A 20,468-nucleotide genomic window follows, 5' to 3' on the forward strand; every position below is an offset into this window, starting at 1 on the left:
CGGGGTCGCCTGACAGGCAGGGTCCTGCTAGAATTTTTGAATTTGTTTTTTTCCCTGAAGACCGCTTCTGTTAAAAAATGTCATTTCACTTTTTATTGCAGACATGCCTTACTTCCTATCACGTTGAAGTGAACAGCTACGTAGATTGTAGCTACAGCTGCAGTGCAGCCTAACATTGTTTTCACAGACATGCTCACTTTTTAAGTTTAAATAGTAGTCAGTGTGAAGGCTGCAGATCCAGCTTTATATTTTAGAGGCGAGGAATTGCTTTTTCTTATGCCTTCAGCAACACGTTTACAGGCATAAAGTCATTTTTGTGACGTAGGCAAAGTTGGCTTTCTGTGCGTTTTTTTTTAGAAGAAAGGCAGAACCAGATATTTGTGACGTAGGTTGACCAAGCTTTTTGTGTAGGAGGCGGAGTCAGCCTTCTGTAATGTAGGTGGAGCCAACTACAGGTGACAAAGGTGGTGCCAGATTTGTTTAAGAGAGGCGATCGCCTGACAGGTAGAGCCAGCTTTGGGTGATGGAGGTAAAGCCAAATTTTTGAGACTGAGGCAGAGCCAGGATTTTGGGACAGAGGTGAAGCCAGGTTTTTCTGTGATGGAGGCGGAGACCGCCACAGACCTACATGCTCACAAACACCCCCCCACATTGGAATGACAAAATTCATGACATTACATTCAGAAATAAATGGTTACTTTTATTTGGTCTTTTAGGGCATTTTTGGTCAGGTCAGTAATGATATTCAGAATATTTTAGAGTTTCTCCTATTTTCCTTTATCCATTAAAAATAATAGTTTGTAGTAAAGTAATATTTTCAAAAATCAAATCAACTTTATTGTGGTTTCAAGGTTGAAAAATGTCATTTTATTTAGTCTCATCAAGCATTTATGCTTATAAATAAAGGGAATATTTACCAATGGATTTAAATTTAAAAGACCACAAGCCTGACCTACTTACACACTGACTCATACACTGATCCATTCGGTCACTTCAGTCAGGGTTTTGCCATCTGTAGCCTCCGCTCTGACCTAGCAGTATTTGATTGTCCCCCCTCCCTACCTGGATCCTGTGGTTGAACTCTGCTGGCTGACTCACATCAACCTGCAAGTCTATGCTTTTATATTTCAGCAACATGGTTTACTTTTAAATTCCAGACACATCAAGGCCACACGCTGAGTTCTTTCAGTATAATAATGAGTGAGTCCACACTAATCATTATCAGTCGTGGCGCTTGACTGTTGTGCAGCAGATGGGCATCTTAATCTTCCTCACGATCCGCCCCCCTGCCTCCAAGAGCATTTCTGGCATATTATTAAGGTGTTTTTGCTGTTCACCAGGAGCAGCAGATTGATGCAGACATGCATTCCTGAGCACAACATAAACACTAAAACAAGCTACTTATTCATCTAACTAAAATAGGTCTGATTTGGGCCATATGTGTATGCATAAACACAAAAAGCACTTCTTTGTATTTTGGCAAAGGTATACTGAAGATAATTGTTTTAAACCTTTAATTAGCTTGTTTTATTGATATAGAACTATTATAGAACTATTAACAAGTTAGCAAAAAGTTTGGAGAAAGCGCTGTAATTGCAATCTTAAAGTTAGGTTTTGCAAAATAATCAACTAAAGCCATAACTGTTGAAGCCTCCCTATTTTCATGTGCAAATGTGTTCCTGTTGTTGTGTTAAATTATTCACTATCATGAGATGTTAATGAAACTTTGCCGGACAAAATCCTTAAGTCTGAGACATTTTTGATGGCTTTGTTTGGTATTCGCAGGGAGGAGACGCATTTATCAGGTTAAATGCTCTGTGATTAACCTCACAGGTTGCTGCTGTTCATGAGAAGAATAAAGAACATCTTTTTTTTCTACTTATACACAAATGACAAACACCCCTTTATTTTTCCATGACCTCTCTCTTCCAACTGTCCCCATAAAAACAGTCTTGAATTTCTTTGTTGCCATAACAAAACGAATCTATAGAGAAATAAAGCTGAATAGATTCTCTGCTGCAGATATTCCTTCATTTGTATAATCTTTGAAATATAAGACTCATTTCAGAATTGGAAGACTTCAAACTTCACGAAAAGTAAACCATCACTTTTCTGATTTTCTGCTACATATGCATCAATACTATCAAAGGCTTGATTAGCTCATCTTAAAGATCAATTGTGCATTTTTTACATTATATATTTGTTGTTTACAAAACTTGGTGCAACTCTGTTACCACCTTTTGCAGGTACCAGGGTCGCAAATCTGGACAAAAACCAGCTATTTCTCAGAAGTAGAAGCTAGTTGTTTAACTGTTACGACCAAGAGGACACATAATCAGGAATAATAACAATAATTATCATATTCTGATTGTGTAACAGGGTTGCATAGTTAAAATTTTAATCTAGACTAACTGTGGTCAAATATATCCCTTTGCTCAGGTCCAGCAAGTCATGTGATTCTCTGCTATATTCTTCTTCTACCATGCAAGGTTGTGTTGATGTTGTGGTACACATGTTGCATTTCTAATAATTATTATTAATTTCTAATTTCGTTAATTAAACAAATGTCCCCACAGTTACAAGAGACACCAATGAAAAACAAGAAAATGTGCTTTAATGTTAACTGTTTTATTTAAGATTTAAATCAAACATTAGGAGGAGTTGGAAAAGTAAGATTTATTTGGTATTTGTAAACTATTTACAAGCATTCTATTCTTTTAATTTTTGTAGATCTGGTTTCAACACAAGTAATTTACTTGGAAAATGCAAGTTTTTGGAATTTTGTATGTGTAACATTTAAACTGGGAAGTAAAATGTCCTCTAATTCTAGAATGACATATACCAGACTAGATAGTTATAACTGTTAAAAAAAAATTATAATAAAACTCCTTGCTCTTATTTATATTAGATTAAACTACTTATTTTATAGAAGTGCAAAATCATTTCCTTATTTTAACCATCAACAGTTTAATTCACTGTACATGTATGTAATTGTGTTTTTAAAAGGATTATGCCCTTATTCCATTCAAAGCAGAGCAAAATTGTTGCAAATATAGCCATGGGCAACAAAAAAAGCTGTATTTTGTGTTGAAGATTTTGAGTTAGACAAGTTTCAAATAGAAAACTAGAGTTTTAGAGATGAGTTGAGGAAAACTCAGAGGTTTATGGCAGCTGAAGAAGCCTGCTTCCACAGAGTTGAGCTTCCCTGATGTTCACACGCTGTAATGAAACCATCAAGCTGTGCTTCACGACAACTGCTGTGCCCATGCTGCAAAACAGAATCCAGGTGATCAGAAGATTACTTGTGAGTGGAGTAATGTGTGTGTCTCTGCATGGGGGGAGTGTTCCTAAGTGGGGTACAGTTATGTGACACGAATGAAGTTTTTTTCTCTACACATATACATACCATATGTTTATTTTCTAAATGAAGAAAGGAAAAAAACACTGGAAATATTTATTCAGCAAATTTGACTGAAAATAAGGGAAATTCACCCAATTAAATCTTTGGATGCATTTTCAGGTGCAACTCCTGCAACTTTTTTTTTTCCTGTATACCTTTTTTGCACACAAAAACAAAGCCACAATTGAAAGGCATCCGCACACATGAGGTTTTCCAAGAGTTTCTGTTGCGCTGTTGGGTCTGGCATTAAATTGGTGTCTAACAGAATACACCCAGACATTTATTGGCATGAAAACAGAGACAGCCTGCTTGGTTGCCTGATGGACTCCACACACAGTTTGAAGCTCGGGTTTAGCAGAAAGCTCAGTGTGAGTGTCTTTGCTTTCATATGTCTATCTATGGAAAACCCTTTGTGGAACTATTATTAAAAGCACTTCAGAGAATTTCATGTTGACCACAGACAAATTCAACCAGGACTGCAAGTTTTACTGAAACTCTTAGGTTAAAAAGAAGCAATAAGAGTGTAGCCTCCAATTCTAGTGAAAAATGCTGGTAAATGTGAACATATAACTTTAGAAGCTTCACTTCTAAGAGTTGTTGTTGTGGAACCTCATCATGGTGCGTTTCAGGAATCCAGACGCCTGTATGTAAATGTGTACATCTTGATGTGAGGCAAATTTAAAGACAATAATCATTAATGAAAAAGAAATGACATAACCTCATGTCAATTTTATATAACCCTTTCTTGTGTAACATGCATGTGCGTCGGTGGTTCAGGCTGCAAGCATTTCTGCGCATTTGTGTCTGTATTCACATGCTGGTGACTCATGTCTGGATATCACACTTTCAGCAGTAAGAGGTTAAATTTGCAAATCGAAGGGTGAGATTCCACAGTGTAGGTAGAACCTCTGATCACGCCTCGCTCCATGAGGATGAGGATGCTGACGCTTTTTAAACCCCTGAGTTGTTTCTGAGTGAAAAAGAGTCAGTTAGGAGGGGATTTTATTAATCTCATGAGCTTGTCTGTGTATATGTGTGTGTGTGTGTGTGGAAGGGGGGGGGGGGGGGGTGTCAGATACTTTGTCCTTAAAGCATCTGACCTCCAAAAATTATTTAGGGTCTACTTCAGATGATTTGTCATAAAAGCATTAGTAACATCCAGCCAGGATTAGTTATGAATAATTCCTTAGACATCATGAGTTGGAAGATGGCTCCAGAAGTATCAACCAAATGAAGCAGAAATTGAGAGTAAGAACACTTTTAAATGAATCTAAAATGTAAATATTTTGATGCAGTTTTAATTAGTAAATGTTTAACTTGACCAATAAGACACGGGAAGACCATAAATGAGTATCTTTATTTGGCTCTCATAGAAAAATGTAGTGAATGAACCAAATAAACTGGAAAGTGAACACATTAAAAAAAATTGCAAAAAATAAACACAATTTTTAGTCATTTGTTGCCTTTGTCAGTGTGTCAGTGTAGCTGTTTCCTTAAAGGCAAATAAGTTGGCAAGAATCTTATAGCTTAGTTTTGATCTATATGCTCAAGAAAATCCTGAACTAAATTAACCTTATTATGAAAAAGGTGCAATGTTACCATAAACAGTAATAAAAAGTATATTATATGTGCTATTGGGTTTTTTTTATAGTTACATTTATGTCTTACATCAGATGCAAATTTGCATTAGTAATTAGATTTGATTAGCTATATTTGATACATTTAGGACTTTTCTGTTAATCTTTTCTAGGAATAAATTGAGGTTTGAATAAAACATAATGTTTAACTTGAAACCATTACAACTGAGATAGTTCAAAGTTGTTCTTTTTAAATTAAAGAATGGTAGTAAAACATAGGTTGAGAAACTAAATAAAAAACAAGTTTTGTTTTGTTCTTTTTTAAAGGACTGTGTGTCCCGTCGAAACCACAAAAAATGTGCCTTTTCTGTTGCTGAAGTCAAAGAGAGTGCAGGCGTTTCATGCTTCTTGACTGCCCCAGAATGTGTATTATTTGTGCATTAGTTAAATCAAGCTTTTGCATTTGTGCAAAAGGTCAGTTTCTACACTGTTACAGTAAGCAGGTTCATTGTGGTATTCATGTTAGAGGAGAAGAGCTGGACAGGAAAAAATAAATGCAACGCATGGGCCGGATAAGGTCATAACAGTTACCTTTGGTTACAGCACACAAGCACTTTTCTCATTCTTGACCTTTAACAGTGTTAGCATGTGGAACACTTGCACTGGTACAGTGTAAATCAGCCTTTAGGCAGCTCACAGAAAGAGGCAGGACACTTAGCTCAAGCACAAACAACACTTTCTGACCAGCGCAGCTCACAGCTGTGCTTTCTGCACCGAGTAGAAGGTCAAACTGATCCTAAATGATGTGCCCACACAAAGCAGCATCTCTTCGTGGATCTGTGCTGCCTTTGTGCAGATCAAGAAAAAGGGAACTGACGCTTCCAAGCCAGTAAAAGCAGAAAAATAAAACGTAACCCACATTGAACCATCTTAGATTCTTAGTAGAAGGAATTGAAGTCCAAAACAAAGAAAAGATGAACAGAAATGATAAAATTCTCCACGTTTCTGTCCACAACTGAAGACAGTTTTAACTTCATGTAGGACCTGTACTGACCATACAAAACTATAGAATGACTACCCTTAGTAAAAATTAGAACACTTGAAGTTTATTTTATTAAGCATAATATAGTAAGTATGCTAGTATAGACCATGGCTATGTCCGAATTCCCACCCTAATCCCTAACTACTAAAGAATTCTATAGTGCTGGACTATACAGTGCCCTGGATTTTAAAAGCAATCCGGACACCATGCTCACTACTTTTTTTTATTAAAATGATGAATATGATGTCGTCAATTTTTCAAAGAGAAAATCTTGATATGATGTGGTCTATATTCACCAATCTACAGTAGTGAGCATCGATGCACACTGCTTTTTCGCAGAGACTTCTGGGAAATTTCTTGGGCGCTCGATTTTGGAACTGTAGATTCGGACAGCACTACAAAATGGTGAACGTACTTGTTTTTGCTTTTACCCTGCATCAAATTGGGGAGTTATCTTTAATGTAACAGGATAATAATTTAGATAGAAACTGAATTAATGAAAAGTGAGAAAATGCGTACATAACCTCTAATATGTTGATATTTACAATGGGTGAGGCTTTTATTTTACCCTATATAACTTTTTATATCATATTTGATACAAGCATTTCTGAGAAGTTTTCTGCCTTGTAATTCATCATCCTTCCAATAGAGGCAAAGGATTTTCTTCTTCCTCTTATTTCAAAAGCTTTCTTGAAATCTCAAAAACACCTCTGGTGGGTGAAATTTGGCAAATTTTAAAAAACTTATGATGAAAATAGCTCATCATTTTTTTCTTAACTGACTACCTACTGCATTGAAATAATGCAAAATTTGTTGATAATTAATCATGTAGTTATACCATTTAAAAATGTGTAGATCAAATTTGACAACGGGTTCATAAAGTGCTTTTTATGTCAATATTTTTGCATCTTAAACTAACATTGTTTGTGAGCAAAAATGTGCCAAATTGCCCAAAAGTATGATAATTGATACGATCTGTATGCCATAAATAATTTTTTTTGTGAATTTCATTAAAGGGTTGAAAAAACATTAATTAAAAAAATGACAATAAAGATTTCTGTCAATTATTTGATGTATTGGGCTTTACAGGGTTAAGATGTAATTATTATCGAGTTGTTTTTTGTCTTTCTTTTTGGGCTTTTTGTGCATGTGTTTCAGCACCGCTTGGAACTAGAAGATGCCATCATTGTTGCATTATCTAAGTTGTAAATCTTCGCACTGGAGCACACACCTGTTCATCTAATTCAGCCTGTTTCCCATTTATGCAGATTTCCTTTACAGGAATCCTTTTCCAGACACATAAACAGAGTTTGGCCTCAGTGTAATCTCATTTTAACATTCAGCATCAAACTTAATGTTTGCTGAACACAAGACTGTCATGGACAAAAGGGAACACAAACGTAAAATGTCTGCTTGTAGGTGACAAATTTCACAAGTTATTACTTTAATAATAACACAACTGGCCTTGTTGCCGCATCGTAGATATAGAAGAATACAATCCTTCTCAATCTTGCTGCCTCACTTTTCAGTATTCCACTCGATGAAGAGAGGAATTATGTCGGCGAAATGAGATATTCTTGGAGGCACCGTGGATAAAATTCTGTTATTAAAGAAGTTGTTGTACTATGATTTATGCAGCAGGGTCTCCATTGCCTCCAGGCTTACTCTGCATTTTAGGAATAATTTTACCGTTCTAGTGCCGTTTAAGTCGGAATGCAGACGTCTAAACATCAAATTCAGCCAATGTACAGAGATGCCTTGGTAGCAAATCAAATGAGTTCCATTCACTTGTGTTTTGTTCAGTTTTCTATCCAGCATAATTCTTTTCTTCCCTCTTTGTTTGCAATGAAAAAGCTGCTATGCTTCAGAATATAAATAAGCCTAAACTGAGACATTTCGTATCCTCTGCAGTCACATGAAGGTGATGCTCACACCCCAATAAATAAAAGCTTATCCCCTGTAAGCATATCTCTCTTCCATGTCTTTATTCTTTGCAGCATCACAGATGTGGACCTTGCATGTGCAGGTGGTGATGAATATCTCATCAGTTTGTTTGTGTGTGTGTGCGTGTGTGTGTGTGTGGGGGGGGGGGGGGGGGGGGGTTGTGTGTCACCACAAAAGCTCCACAAAGGAGAAGATAATCACGGATCCACAGTTCCTGCGATTCGTCCTGGACTGCACATAGTCAGAGCACCAACATGATGTGTCCACAGCTGGAGCGAGCAGGAAGCAAGCAGCCTAACAGAGAAACAGTCGTGTGGAGATCTGGAAAAGGAATGCAGCCTTGCGTGCTTCATTATCTCACAAGCTCAGATAGAAGACAGGAAAAACGAAAATCCCTCAGGTTTCTGCTTGCCAAGAAGAGGCCAATCACACCTCAGCTTTGGTGAATCAACTGGAGCGGTCTTTTGGTCAATCTCATTTTTACAACCTTATTTATTCTATTTGCGTTTTATTAGCACTATGCATATATTACATTTTTCTTGCCTCTACTCATACATTGGATGGGGGGAATATTTCTTGCTCGAGGCATGTGAGACGTGGAAAGCTGCTAGATTGGCAGAAGGCAATTTCTATTGGAGCAGTTGATGCTTTTTGCGGGATATTTTGTTTTATGACTTTCTTTTTTTCTTACATTTTTTTCTGATTTTTTTTTCTTCCCCACAATATCTGTCAAAAACAGATGGAGGACAAGTAAACAAAAAAACCTGGACTGTAGGAACTGAAAGGCAGTGACAGCAGAGACAGAGTACACTGACGCATCCACTTATTCTTTGATGCAGATGAAACTTGCAGGGGAGGCTTTTGATTCTTTTACTCTCTCAAAGTTTGCATATAAGATGAGATGGGAAAAGTATTTTTTGTTTTATCCAACGATGGCAAAATGCAGGCAAAGCTACATTGGATTGAAAACCAAAATGAAAATACTATCAATATTTATCATCAGCACAGACTTGCATTTGTGTATTGTGCTGAAATTCTTTAGATTTACTTTACAGATTATTAAATGAGACAAATATACCTCTCTTGTACTTTTTATTTTTAAAAATCACTTTTAAAAATTGAACATTTTTATTAAAAGAAAATGCCAATAAACTGAAAAATACCTGTCTGATTTTGCTTCTCACATTCACCCTTTTGGAAATACAAGAATCTGACAATTTTAGTCAAGAGTGGGATACCTTTATGTCACACGTTTAATAAAATATACATGTTAGCTCTCCTAGAATTCTCCAAAAAGTGTTGGAAGCCTGAAAAAGTACAAGTAATACGAATAAAAAATGCAATATGTTGATTCTTTATTGCTTTCTTGCAACTTCAAAACAAATGCACCTGTAAAATAAAAGAACAATCTACAACATTTGGCTGCCTATATTGAATCCATAGGCAGCCAAACACTCCAACACATTCAGTCCCACATTGGTAAATCTTTACACCTTCAGAAACGGTTTTGAAAGTCAACAGTGTTCTGTGGTTTTATGGAAATGATGAAGAACATCTCCAGCTGTGGCTTCCTTCCAAAGCAGAAGCCTGCACTTGTAGTTACTAGAGGAGATTAGACATGCTTTAGGTTGGCACTCAAAGAGGATTTTAACCAAAAAAAAGGCAGTAAAAGGAAGCCTCCTCCTTCCCAGCTCCCTGTAAATGAAGAAAAGACCATGGAAATTGCCCTAATAGGAACCGAAACATCTCAAAGATTTTGTTGTAAAGTTCAGACATTTTATTTGGAACTTTGAGGTGATGCCTTAAGTTAAAAAAGTACTCATGATATTTTATGTCAGGGAAGATTCTTGTTTGTGGGTGTCATGTTGTCCCTGGATTTCTGTCCTTCAGAGCAACTGGACTTTAAAGACTCAACTAGATGAGACGAGTGGTTCCCACAGCTGGTGGGGAAGTTCTGACTTTGTTCAGTTTTCTTCTGAAAAACAAGAATCCTGTCATGCTATTTATCGTATTCTATCAGATTTCCCTGAAGCTTTGCCCACGACACAATCTGCTGGCTTGTTTTGTTGACAAAGCCATGCATTTATGAAACATAGAAAAGCCTGGAATCTTGCAACTTCCGTTAACGTCCCTTTGCACAAATGACATGATGACCTTTGTAGGGCAACAGAAACAAATGTTAAACATTTAAGATGTAGACCTGAAATGAACATACCACAATCCAATAAATTAATATTTGCAGAAGTAAACTGACAGTTTCTGAAAGTGCCTCTGCAACTTCCTAATGAAGGTCAGTTATTCAAGATCATTACTTCTAAAAATATGAGAATAATCTTTTTGACGCTTGGTTCCTGATTCATGTCAGAGCTGGCATTTTGAAGGAACAATGATATTGTGTCATAATTACATTCACCATGACCTGAGTGACACACACATCCTGTGTGATCTGAATGGATGGAAATTTCACAAATTTATTTAAAAGAAATCTGAAAGCATGGAGGAGAACTCATGGAAAACAGAATGAAATGAAGGCCTCCTTTAAAGCAGCACTTACCATGTTATTCGCTGTGGGTTCACAGAACTTTATAAGGATAACTTCAGAGGTCATTGGTGGGGACAAAGTCCATGAAAAGTTTTGTGACATCCTGTGGTTTGTTTTTACTTTGTGACAAAAGGCAGTACGCAGAGGAAAAATAAGTCAAGAGTGTTCAAGCCTTACAGGAAAGATTTGTGTAGAGGTTTCTGTAAAGTCAGTTTTCTGCTCACTTAACTGCTCTAACACTCATTGAAGTTCATTTAGATTCTCTGTGAACATATCTCCATGTAGTGTACTGTCACTAAATGTTTTTTTATCTTTCTTTTAGTAGGTTTGACTGACAACTGCCAAAACACAGTACACCATTGCTTCCCAATAACAAATTGACAAAATGGTGCTAAAAGTTGTTTGTTTAAACCTAAGTAAATACAGGTAAATGTTTTTTTTCCAACAAATAAAACACACACCCATTTTCCAATTCAAAATCATGTTTAGGGTCACAGAGATGGTGGGGCCTATCTCAGCTATGGTTGAGCTGAGGGCAGAGTACAACCTGGATGTTTCTCTAGTCCACAGCACGGGCATACTGTGACAGACAACCACTCACACTCACACCCAGAGACAATTTAGAGTCACCAATGATGCTTTTTTTAAATTTAAACTTGCCCTGTCCAACAGCTAAGCCAACAGATGACAACTGAAGGCCTCTTCTGTTGGACATATTTTACCGTTACAACAGGGGTTACAAGGTGAATATTTGAACAATTTGTTACAAACATACATGTTGGCTCTAATAATGTTCACATACAAACATGTTACATATTTTTGACCATGGGAGGGAACGCCCAAAAAAAGAACACACAAACTCCACACAGAAAGGTTCCACTTAAAATTTGAACCATAGCATTCTTGCTGCAAGTGGAGAGTGCTAACCACTATACCATGCAGTCACTGATGAAACACGTTAAAAAGTGATTTAAAGTTAAAGGAAATGGCCTGGCTTTTTGTGCTGACTCACGTAGACCCTGACTCTCTGTCACGTCACTAGATGTTATGAAGTGTTATAAAGGAGGGGCTGGGCTGCAAAGTAAATTATTGATTCATCCATCCATTTTCTAAGACCATTTTATCCCTTTTGGGGGTCATGGGGTTGCTGGAGCCTATCCTACCCACTGTCAGGAGAAGGCAGTTTGTATGAATGAATGAAAAACAAAGTAAAACAAATGTTTAGGAAACAAAAGTGAATTTAATTTTTGTTTCCTTCTGTAGAATAGACCTAACAATGACTCTGTCTGGATGTAACAGTCACATCACCCAAAAGTGAAGTAAAAATACTTAAGGGTAAAGTCATTCTTTGATTTTAGACGCCAATCATGTGATTTTGTTACCAACAAAGTTGAATGAGCATAAAGCAGTCTTTTTTATAAGTCTAAACTCCTCCCCAGCTCAGTTCTCTGTTATCAGTCAGCGCGCGCTCCTCTTCAGCTTTCACTGAGGGAGGGAGAGGGAGACATCGTGGTACTTTCAGATGGATTTGGCTCTCAGTCAGAGGCAGCCAGCCTCCTCTCAGCTCAGGAGGCGTCTCGGTGTTGGAGGCTGAGCTGCGTTATGCATTCAGGACAGAACCCCCTCCGTGTGGCCGGAGCGCCACTTTCCTCTCCATCTCGGACGAACGAAGTGGCCGCGCCGGAGGATGTGAGGCAGAATTGGACTTAAAAAGAAGAAGTATGTAGATTTCCCTGTGAGAGGCAAACAAACGCAGCGGAGGACGGAATTCGCCGTGACGGTTGTTCTGTAATCCGACATCAACGCGCCGGTATTCCCTCTGTCCGCACGTAATGGAGGTAATCCCAGTTCATGGAATTTTATTCAGATGTCTTGATGTAATCTTATACTCCCTTTGAGTTGTTGAAGCTGAAATAATCTGGATTTGTTTGCCTGTCAACTGTAATCCAGACATAGGGTCAGGTAAACCTCAGGGGTTCATCTCAGGTGATTCCACCTTCAGTCATTAGTAGCACTAAAGCAATGCCATTGATCGATTTTTCTGTAATTGGTTTCTGAATTGAAGAGGAAAAAAAACACGTTTTCATGAGTTTTTGTCAAATCTTTGCATCCTTCCCCACTCTGCCACAGATTAGAATGAGTCACGTTTGGCTGAAGCACACAGCAGAACTTTTCTTTTGTATGCAGAGCATGAAATGAGGTGAAGATTGATAATCCCTACCAGGTCAAGGAGGCATTTTACAAATACTCCCAGGACTTAAAGAGCCGTTCCTGGAATTGTGAATGCAATTGCAAAACAGAAAAATCAATTTGCTGATGGCTTTTATGGCAGGTGCACTTCCTTTCTATCTTCCTCTCATTCAATTAACTTTCTCATGTTACCAGTTAGATCATTGTGCTCACCCTACTAACCCCTTATAACTTTTCATGTCTGACTGTCTTTATGCCACCGTCTCTGCTTACCCTCTACCCATTGTAAGCCTGCTGCTTTCAGTCACAGTCAAACCCTACGGCTTGCAAAGTGTGGAGCAAGACTTACTGCATCCAAAATTCAGGGACTATGGATCTGTTGGCTTCCAGTCAGTGTTTAAATGTGTATGCACATTGATCCATAAGGTTCCCGTTCACTCAGTGTCTAAAAAAATATGAGAAAACATCCCCTGTCTAACAGTCTTTTACTGACTTGTACCAATTCAAACATCTAATTAGTGTTGTTTTGGAAATCAGTTGGACCTATATATATTAAGATTTTAATTGAGCAGTTCCTACTCAATCTGCACCAAGGTTGCTTTCAGTCAGGGCCAGAGGTAAAGGAGTTTGGGCCCTAGGGCTGGGGGAACTTTTGACACCCTGCCTACAAAAAATATTGTGATTGTGTTGATTTTTCTTGAGCACCACCTGGCGGGCGGCACAAATACAGAAATGAGATCAAATGATCTAAAATTGTAACACAAAAATTCTTTTTGAGTAAGGGGCAGATAACGGTACATGATTTAGTGTTTTCCTCTATAGATTTATGAGTTTAACAATCTGTGTTTACAACCTGTCAAGCACCCAATCAGACACGTAGATGCACAATCATGTGCATCTAATTTAAAGCCATAGTGGCTTTAGAACATCTCTGTATCATAATATGCAACAATTCTGCCACTGACACAAGAGTTGTTGTACAAAAAGGTTTTCATATTTGGTATGAAGACCAAAACAGAATGTTTGATGTAGCTGAACCACATGTAAAAGATGAAAACAGTGTCAGAAAACTAACAGCACAGGGAATGTTTTGAAAAATAAACAAACATAAAACCTTCTATTTAAGTCTTGGTTCCACGATTCATGTGAAACAAATCAAAGTGAGGAAAGATCTGCTTATATGAGCCTTAGTCCACCTTATTTAAGGGTTAAAGTCCCACTCCAATCATCTCATGATATATAGTAAAAGTCTTCTCAGTGGTCTTTTAATTCTGATTATGGATTTATTAGCAAAAAAAAAGAAAAAAACGGTGTCGACTTAGTTTCTGCAGAGCAGCAGGAGTTCATTCGAAATTTGCCACTGAGTTGTGGCAGGACTATGGTGTGGAGCCCACTTTCCCATCATCCATCTGTTTACACGCTCTTCCACTAGCCTACAGCCCCTCTCAGCTCCAATCTAACATTACCAGAGTGACAAAAATGGCAAGCGGTATTGGAGCTATCTAGCTGTTTTGAACCAGATTCCAGCTAAGTTGAGGAAAACAAAGACATACATGAATCGAGTTATCTACAAGTGCATTCATCAGATAGTAGCGGAGCAGGGAAACTGTGGCCTGCTGATTTAGCTTCTTCGTCACTTTTTCCAATTGAATTTTTGCGTTTGCTCCTGATTCACAATTTCAATAAAGAAATACTCAGATATGCAATTTTAAGCTTTGTTTTTAATGTAGGTCCTCCATCATGTAAAAAAAGCTGCAAGGACACTTTAAAAACACCAAAAACACAATTTCATTGCAGTGAAATTTCATTGTAATGGGTCTTTCTTTCAGTTGATGAAATGAATTGCACTTCTTAATTTCAGTTGCCAAATTTTAAGAAGAAATCCTAAAAATTCCATAACTGATGAAAAAATTATAACTATGCAACATTTTGTTGTGATTCAACAAACAGCAACATAAAATACAAAGCAATGCTGGCAGTCTAAGTAGATGATTCAACAGCCTGCAGGATAACCTTCAGAAGTAATAACCCCAATTGTACTTTCATCTGAACAACTTAATTTCTCACATCACTTTGCAGCATGTCTAGCCTGCCTTCTGTCCCTGAGGCTTGCAGGCATTTGTTTGTGTGCAGCTTGCTCTATTTGTCAGAGTTTTTAAGTCAGAATTTAGGTCTGGCCATTTGCAAAAACCTTTATTTTATTCTTTTCAGCCAGACTGTTGTTGATCTAGTGTTGCTTTTTACATGCAAGGGATTTGAGCTAAACTTTAGCTGTTAATCAGGTAAATCTGAGTTTATCTATAAACTCGGATTGTGGAAACAATTCATGGTCATCTACATAAATGTAAAAGGCGTAATGCCTGTTTAGACAAAACAGTCTGAACATTGCATTTGCAAGAATTTTACATTCTTCCTGTAGAAAACTTAGTGCTTTCCTAGTCACTCCAGTGCTGAAAGTTTTGTTTGCACTTCCATAAATCTTAGTATTAATTATGCAACCAGAAGCTCATGTTACCTGACTCCCATAATCCTTTATGTTTCTATTTCGAATTAAGTTTTATCAAAATCTGTTTGATATAAGACTGACAACTATACTTGAAAAAAATGAATGAACATGCACACCTCTACAACCCAATCCCAACACATCTATTGAGAACAATGGAGATTTTAGTGCCTTGCCTTTGGTCAAGGGTTTAGGGGCTGTGGGTTGAACTTCCAATTCCAGCTGAGCCTCAGCCATCCGCTAATTTGTTTTGTCAACATGTCAAACAAGTCTATGTACTGTGCTGCTGTAATACATAATTTATTATGCAAATTAGCCTGTTTGGGCACATCATAATAATAAATTGAGGCATTTGAATGTGGTGTAGGGATTTTGGCAAAAACTAATATGCCCTAAATGTAGTATATTAAAATGTGCTGTGGACAGAAAATCTATTTTTATTTTATGATCTGGGATTCTAACCCCCTGAAGATCATGCTTACCTACCATGGAGGATTTCCAGCAGACAAGCCGGCCACTTTGCATAGCTTACCCTGCTGATCATCATGCATGTTGACTGTTGGAAAATCTTAAATGCACTGGAGCGTTGGGTTCATGTGCCTTTGAGTCAGTCTTAAAATGGAATTATTATGTAAATTTACATTGAAATGATTTCTGTATCTCTGAGCTGCAACATCGAAACAGTCATCACCCTTTCAACTCAGTTTTCTAAGCTTTTATCAGACAAACATTCCACTTCTTGTGTCCTGCTGACCGCTCGATCATATCTCACACAAGATCCAGTTTTTTTTTACAACATTTCTTCTCCTTTTGAACCTTACAAAGTTTTTATCCTTTGCTTTTACACACAAAAAACAATGTGATTTCCTCTTTAACTTGTGGACTGCACAGGACAGGAATCAAACCACTGACCATCATCTGGTGCTCATTTCCCTGGAGTCACAGCCATTTTGAAAATCAGCTGGGTTCTATTGAAAGAAAGCCCTTTAGGTTACTGTGTTTCTCAAAGACTTCCTGTCTGTTCAATTGCTTCCATGAAAATTTACGGGATTCAGTGTGTGGCAAAATATGAAACCAAACCCTATGTTCACGTAGAGATGCTCTGGAACTAGCTCATTTTACAAGTAAAAGTAGTAGTAGTCTTTTTTTATTTTGGACTAGTGAAAACAAGTGTAAAATAACAAAATAAGACAAAAACGAGACAAAACTTATAAAAAAAAAACAAAAAACAAAAAAAAAGACAAGTAAATTATATATAACAAAACAGGACAAAATTATATAAACACAAGTCCAAAAGGGAGTGAGAAGACAAATCTTATAAACTCTCACCCCCTTTACCTTATAGTCTAAATCAACTTGAAATTACTTTTTGTGTAGTTGTATTCATGTGTGACATTATGCAGGTCAGTGTTGCATTAGTGGTATAATTTATGGCTTAAAATGATAATTTAAATGAAAAGAAATAGAGATTTTAAACAGGTAATTCTGTTAGTTTCATTGGCAGTTTCACAAATCAATATTAAACATTATTTTTGAGAGTGAATGTTTTAGAAATTACAAAGGAAGCAAACTTCAAAAATAGCCTCTAATGCTGTCTTCATTAGGGCTTCCCCCCCTTTTTAAATTTCAGTTAAAACCCTGTTTTGACAGTAGTGTAATAACATCAAAACAACATGGTCTAAAGCTGCATTTGGTTCCTAAATTATACATATTTATCCTTTTCAATATTAAGCTTGTGAATGAAAAAATAATCTCTGTATTTCAAAGTTTTTTGCAAAGTATTTACATTTTTTAAATTCTGTGTCAAACAGCTCTGAACTAAACTGTCTATCAGTCATACATTTCCTTAGTGCAGCTTCAATTCCAGCTCAGTTTTTTTTATTTGAATCCCCAACCCCCAGCTCGCATGTCAGGCAATTAATCATTACCCAGTAAAAGTCTTTTTATGTTCAATATGGATTTATATGAATATATACCGGTAATTCACTGGCAGGTCTTAGGGCGAACCATTAGAGATTGGACTGGTTAGCGTCTTAATGATGAGTATGTAAAGCTCCTCAGCTGCTTTAGCTAATTGGACTTTTTAAATATATATTTAGCTTCTTTAAAACAGAGATACAAGTTTTTCAAGGTATTTTTAATTTATTCTCATCAATTATTATGAATATTTTCCAGTTATTTATATGTTCTTTAAAACTCATAATAAAAAGCACACAATATGCATATAACGTCCGTATATATGTAAACAACAACTTCGTTTTTCAAAGTTTGCATAATAGTCATTTTAATTTTTAAACATTTGCTATGACTTATTTCTCTGCTGTTGTATAAATCTCTTTTTTTTATTTTGAGTGATGCCTTCGTCCTGTTCCACATTTGACCTGGAGCCGAAATCCTGTTGCCTTCTTTTTCATAATATATTATTTACCTCACATGAATTCCTGAAGAAGACAAATGTACTTCAGGATTGGGTACTACAGTAGAATTTATCAACAAGAGTCTATTTCCATGCCTGCAGTTCCTGCTGGAACTGCAGGCATGGAAATAGACTGGAACTGCAGGCACGGAGGCGTGGCCTTTTAATCTACCGTCATCACGGTAGATCAAAAGGCATAATAGACTTATTTATAAAAAAGGCATAATAGACTTATTTATATACACTTCTGGGTAATCTTTGATGCCTAATTTTTCCCAACTCTTCTGCCTGGATGCTTACCCACTTAAAGCCCTTAAAGACAAGATCTATGATACATCAATTATTTAAGTGCAAATTGAAGGTTAAAAAGGGAGAAATTATGAGTAGGACAGTTTATTTATTAGATTAATTAATAAATAAATAACTTCAAACAACTAAGTTATTTTTGCAAGAAAGTCTAGTACCCGTATAGTATTTTTTAATAAACAAACAGCAGATAGATATTTTTTTACACAAAAAACTAGAAAAACAAGCTCTGTTTTTTTTCTTCCAAGAATAAAATAAGCCCTGAAGTTTCTGAGTATTCTTTATTTAAGTTGTTGTGAATCAGGAATATAGTTGTTTCGTGCTAGCTACAATTGGTGGGCTACAAGCTCCCTGCTCTGCTCCATTCTGATGCATCCACTTGCAGACAAATGGATCCATGTGCGTCTTTGTTTTCCTCATCTGAGCTGGTATCTGGCTCAAAACTGTAAGGTTGGATTGCTCCAATATTGCTCACCTTTTTTGTTGCACCTCTAATGTTTGGTTGGGGCTGTGAAAAGCTGTAACCAAAGGTCCTACCCACAACTCAGAAACAGATTTCTTATGAACTCCTGTCGCTCTGCAGAAACTATGTCCTAGAAAATGACAGTTTTTTTGGTTTTTGCTAAACTAGGCATAATCAATAATTAAAAAGATTAAAAACAGATCAAAAGATTGGGACTTTAAAAACACATTTCAAATGTTAAGAGTCAGGAAAGTTCCAGCTATTGGCTTTGCTAACTTAATTACGTTTTTTTAAAATACATTTTTGTTCGTGAACTGTGTATTTTCTTGTATAGAGCAGAACATTATTTTGTCTAGTGAATACACACTATTTTCTTCCTGTTTTAAGTAATTATCTTTGCTCTGACCTCTCCCCCTGACTTTTAATGGACAGGATGGATATTAAACAGAAGTATGAATGCCCTGGTAATTAATTCAATGCATGGATGAAAAGAATAGCCTCCCTCTCATCTGAGAGTGACTTATTCTCCTTCAGCTTTACATGAATAAATCAAAAAGATGAGTGAGATAATTGAGAATAATTAACATAGAAAGCGGAGTGCACATGTATTCATACTAAAACTGATGGGAAGGTTGGGTGAAAAGCTGTAGACCCCGTTACCTTATCACATTAACGAGACAAATAAGATGGCTGTTACATCACCACATCAGGTAATAGTTTTCCTTTTAAATTTTTCAAGTAATTGCATGGTGTACTTTAAAAGGTATTTATGGTTGATATGCTCTGACCTAGTACTCTCAAAAACATCAAGCTTTTTACTTATTGGCAACTGATAAGTATATGTGTATCTTTGCCCATTATTGACTTTTAGAGATCAAAGTAGCCAAAGATTATTTTTTTGTTCTCATCTAATCTTTTGAATAATTTTTTAAAGAATAAAGCAGGAAAATGGTTTAAACTTGTAAATGTATTAACAAACTGGGTAAAATATGTATGCACATGAGTTATTTATTGCACAAACAACATCAGTATCAATAAAGATGCTGCACACATTGGCAGAAAACCGAGTATCTTATGTCTGTTATCAAAATATGTTTAGACTAGAAACTTTTCATAAAAAAAAGCTTTTCAGGGTTTAAGCGCAAAGCTTTACTGTCCCATGTCCCTTACATGAGGCCTTTTGCTAAAAGACCCAAAAAATATGAATAACTGGAAGTTATCAGTCATGTGGACATTAATATTGAAGCCATCAGGTTCATTATGAACCAACCAAACTCATCTTCTGCATCCTTGTGCTGTATTGGGTCTGTTGATGTGTTTTGGTGAACTTTCCTGAACAAAGGTTCTCAAAATAGCCCGAGGTTTTTCACATTTGTTTTTTGAAAGCAAAGTTACATTTCCCCATGGATGTCATTCCCCCCCCCAAATTTTCTTTAGAATAAAAGTCAAGCCAAAGTTCCTAAAAAACACCTTTTGTGTTACTTAACAGTATATTTGTTGGTAGCATAACTATTGCCTAACATTGAACAAGACTAACTAAATTATGTTGATGTGGACATAGATATACCTAATATATTGTTTGCTGTCATTTCCATCTTCACTGTTCTGTATGCGATTGTTTTTTTGTAGAATGTCATGCACTGAATGTTGTTTCATTGTTGTTTTGCTCTTCTTACAACTGTCCTTGGTGCTGCCTCTTGGCCAGGTTGTCACTGTAAATGAAAATTGGTTCTCAACTGACTTAGCTGGTGAAATTCCAAAATTAGTTGCAGTAAAGAAATCACGCAAAAAGTGACATTGAAATAATTCTCATTAGGGTGTTGAAAGGTTGGTAGTTTTTCATGAATTTTCTTATCAATGAGAGTTTCTGTTAAACATTTATAGGTTTTGAAAACAGAACAGTCAGTGATAGTAAGCTTTAGTAGTTTGAGGCGCAGCAAACCACGACACACAGCTTGAGCTGCACTTGAGGATCAGCAGCATTTTTAATAGGAGTACTTTCCAAGTCTTTTTTTTTTGTATTGCTGTGGATGTGCTTTGGAGTGCTTTGCCTCTTCTTCTTGACAGTTTAGTTTAGTCGAGAGG

At 36.6% G+C, this 20,468-nt stretch overlaps 1 protein-coding gene across 1 annotated transcript in view; it reads left to right on the forward strand.

Annotated features, from left to right (window-relative positions):
• The first annotated feature begins 12,059 nt into the window (after positions 1 to 12,059).
• pde4b (phosphodiesterase 4B) overlaps positions 12,060 to 20,468 on the forward strand; it is a 193,488-nt gene continuing 185,079 nt past the window's right edge. Inside the window, exon 1 of the mRNA XM_020702441.2 lies at positions 12,060 to 12,343. The gene's annotated coding sequence lies outside the window, so the exon portion shown is untranslated. The remainder of the gene's footprint in view (positions 12,344 to 20,468) is intronic.

This window comes from Oryzias latipes, chromosome 4 (assembly GCF_002234675.1).
Source record: "Oryzias latipes chromosome 4, ASM223467v1".
NCBI lineage: Eukaryota > Metazoa > Chordata > Actinopteri > Beloniformes > Adrianichthyidae > Oryzias > Oryzias latipes.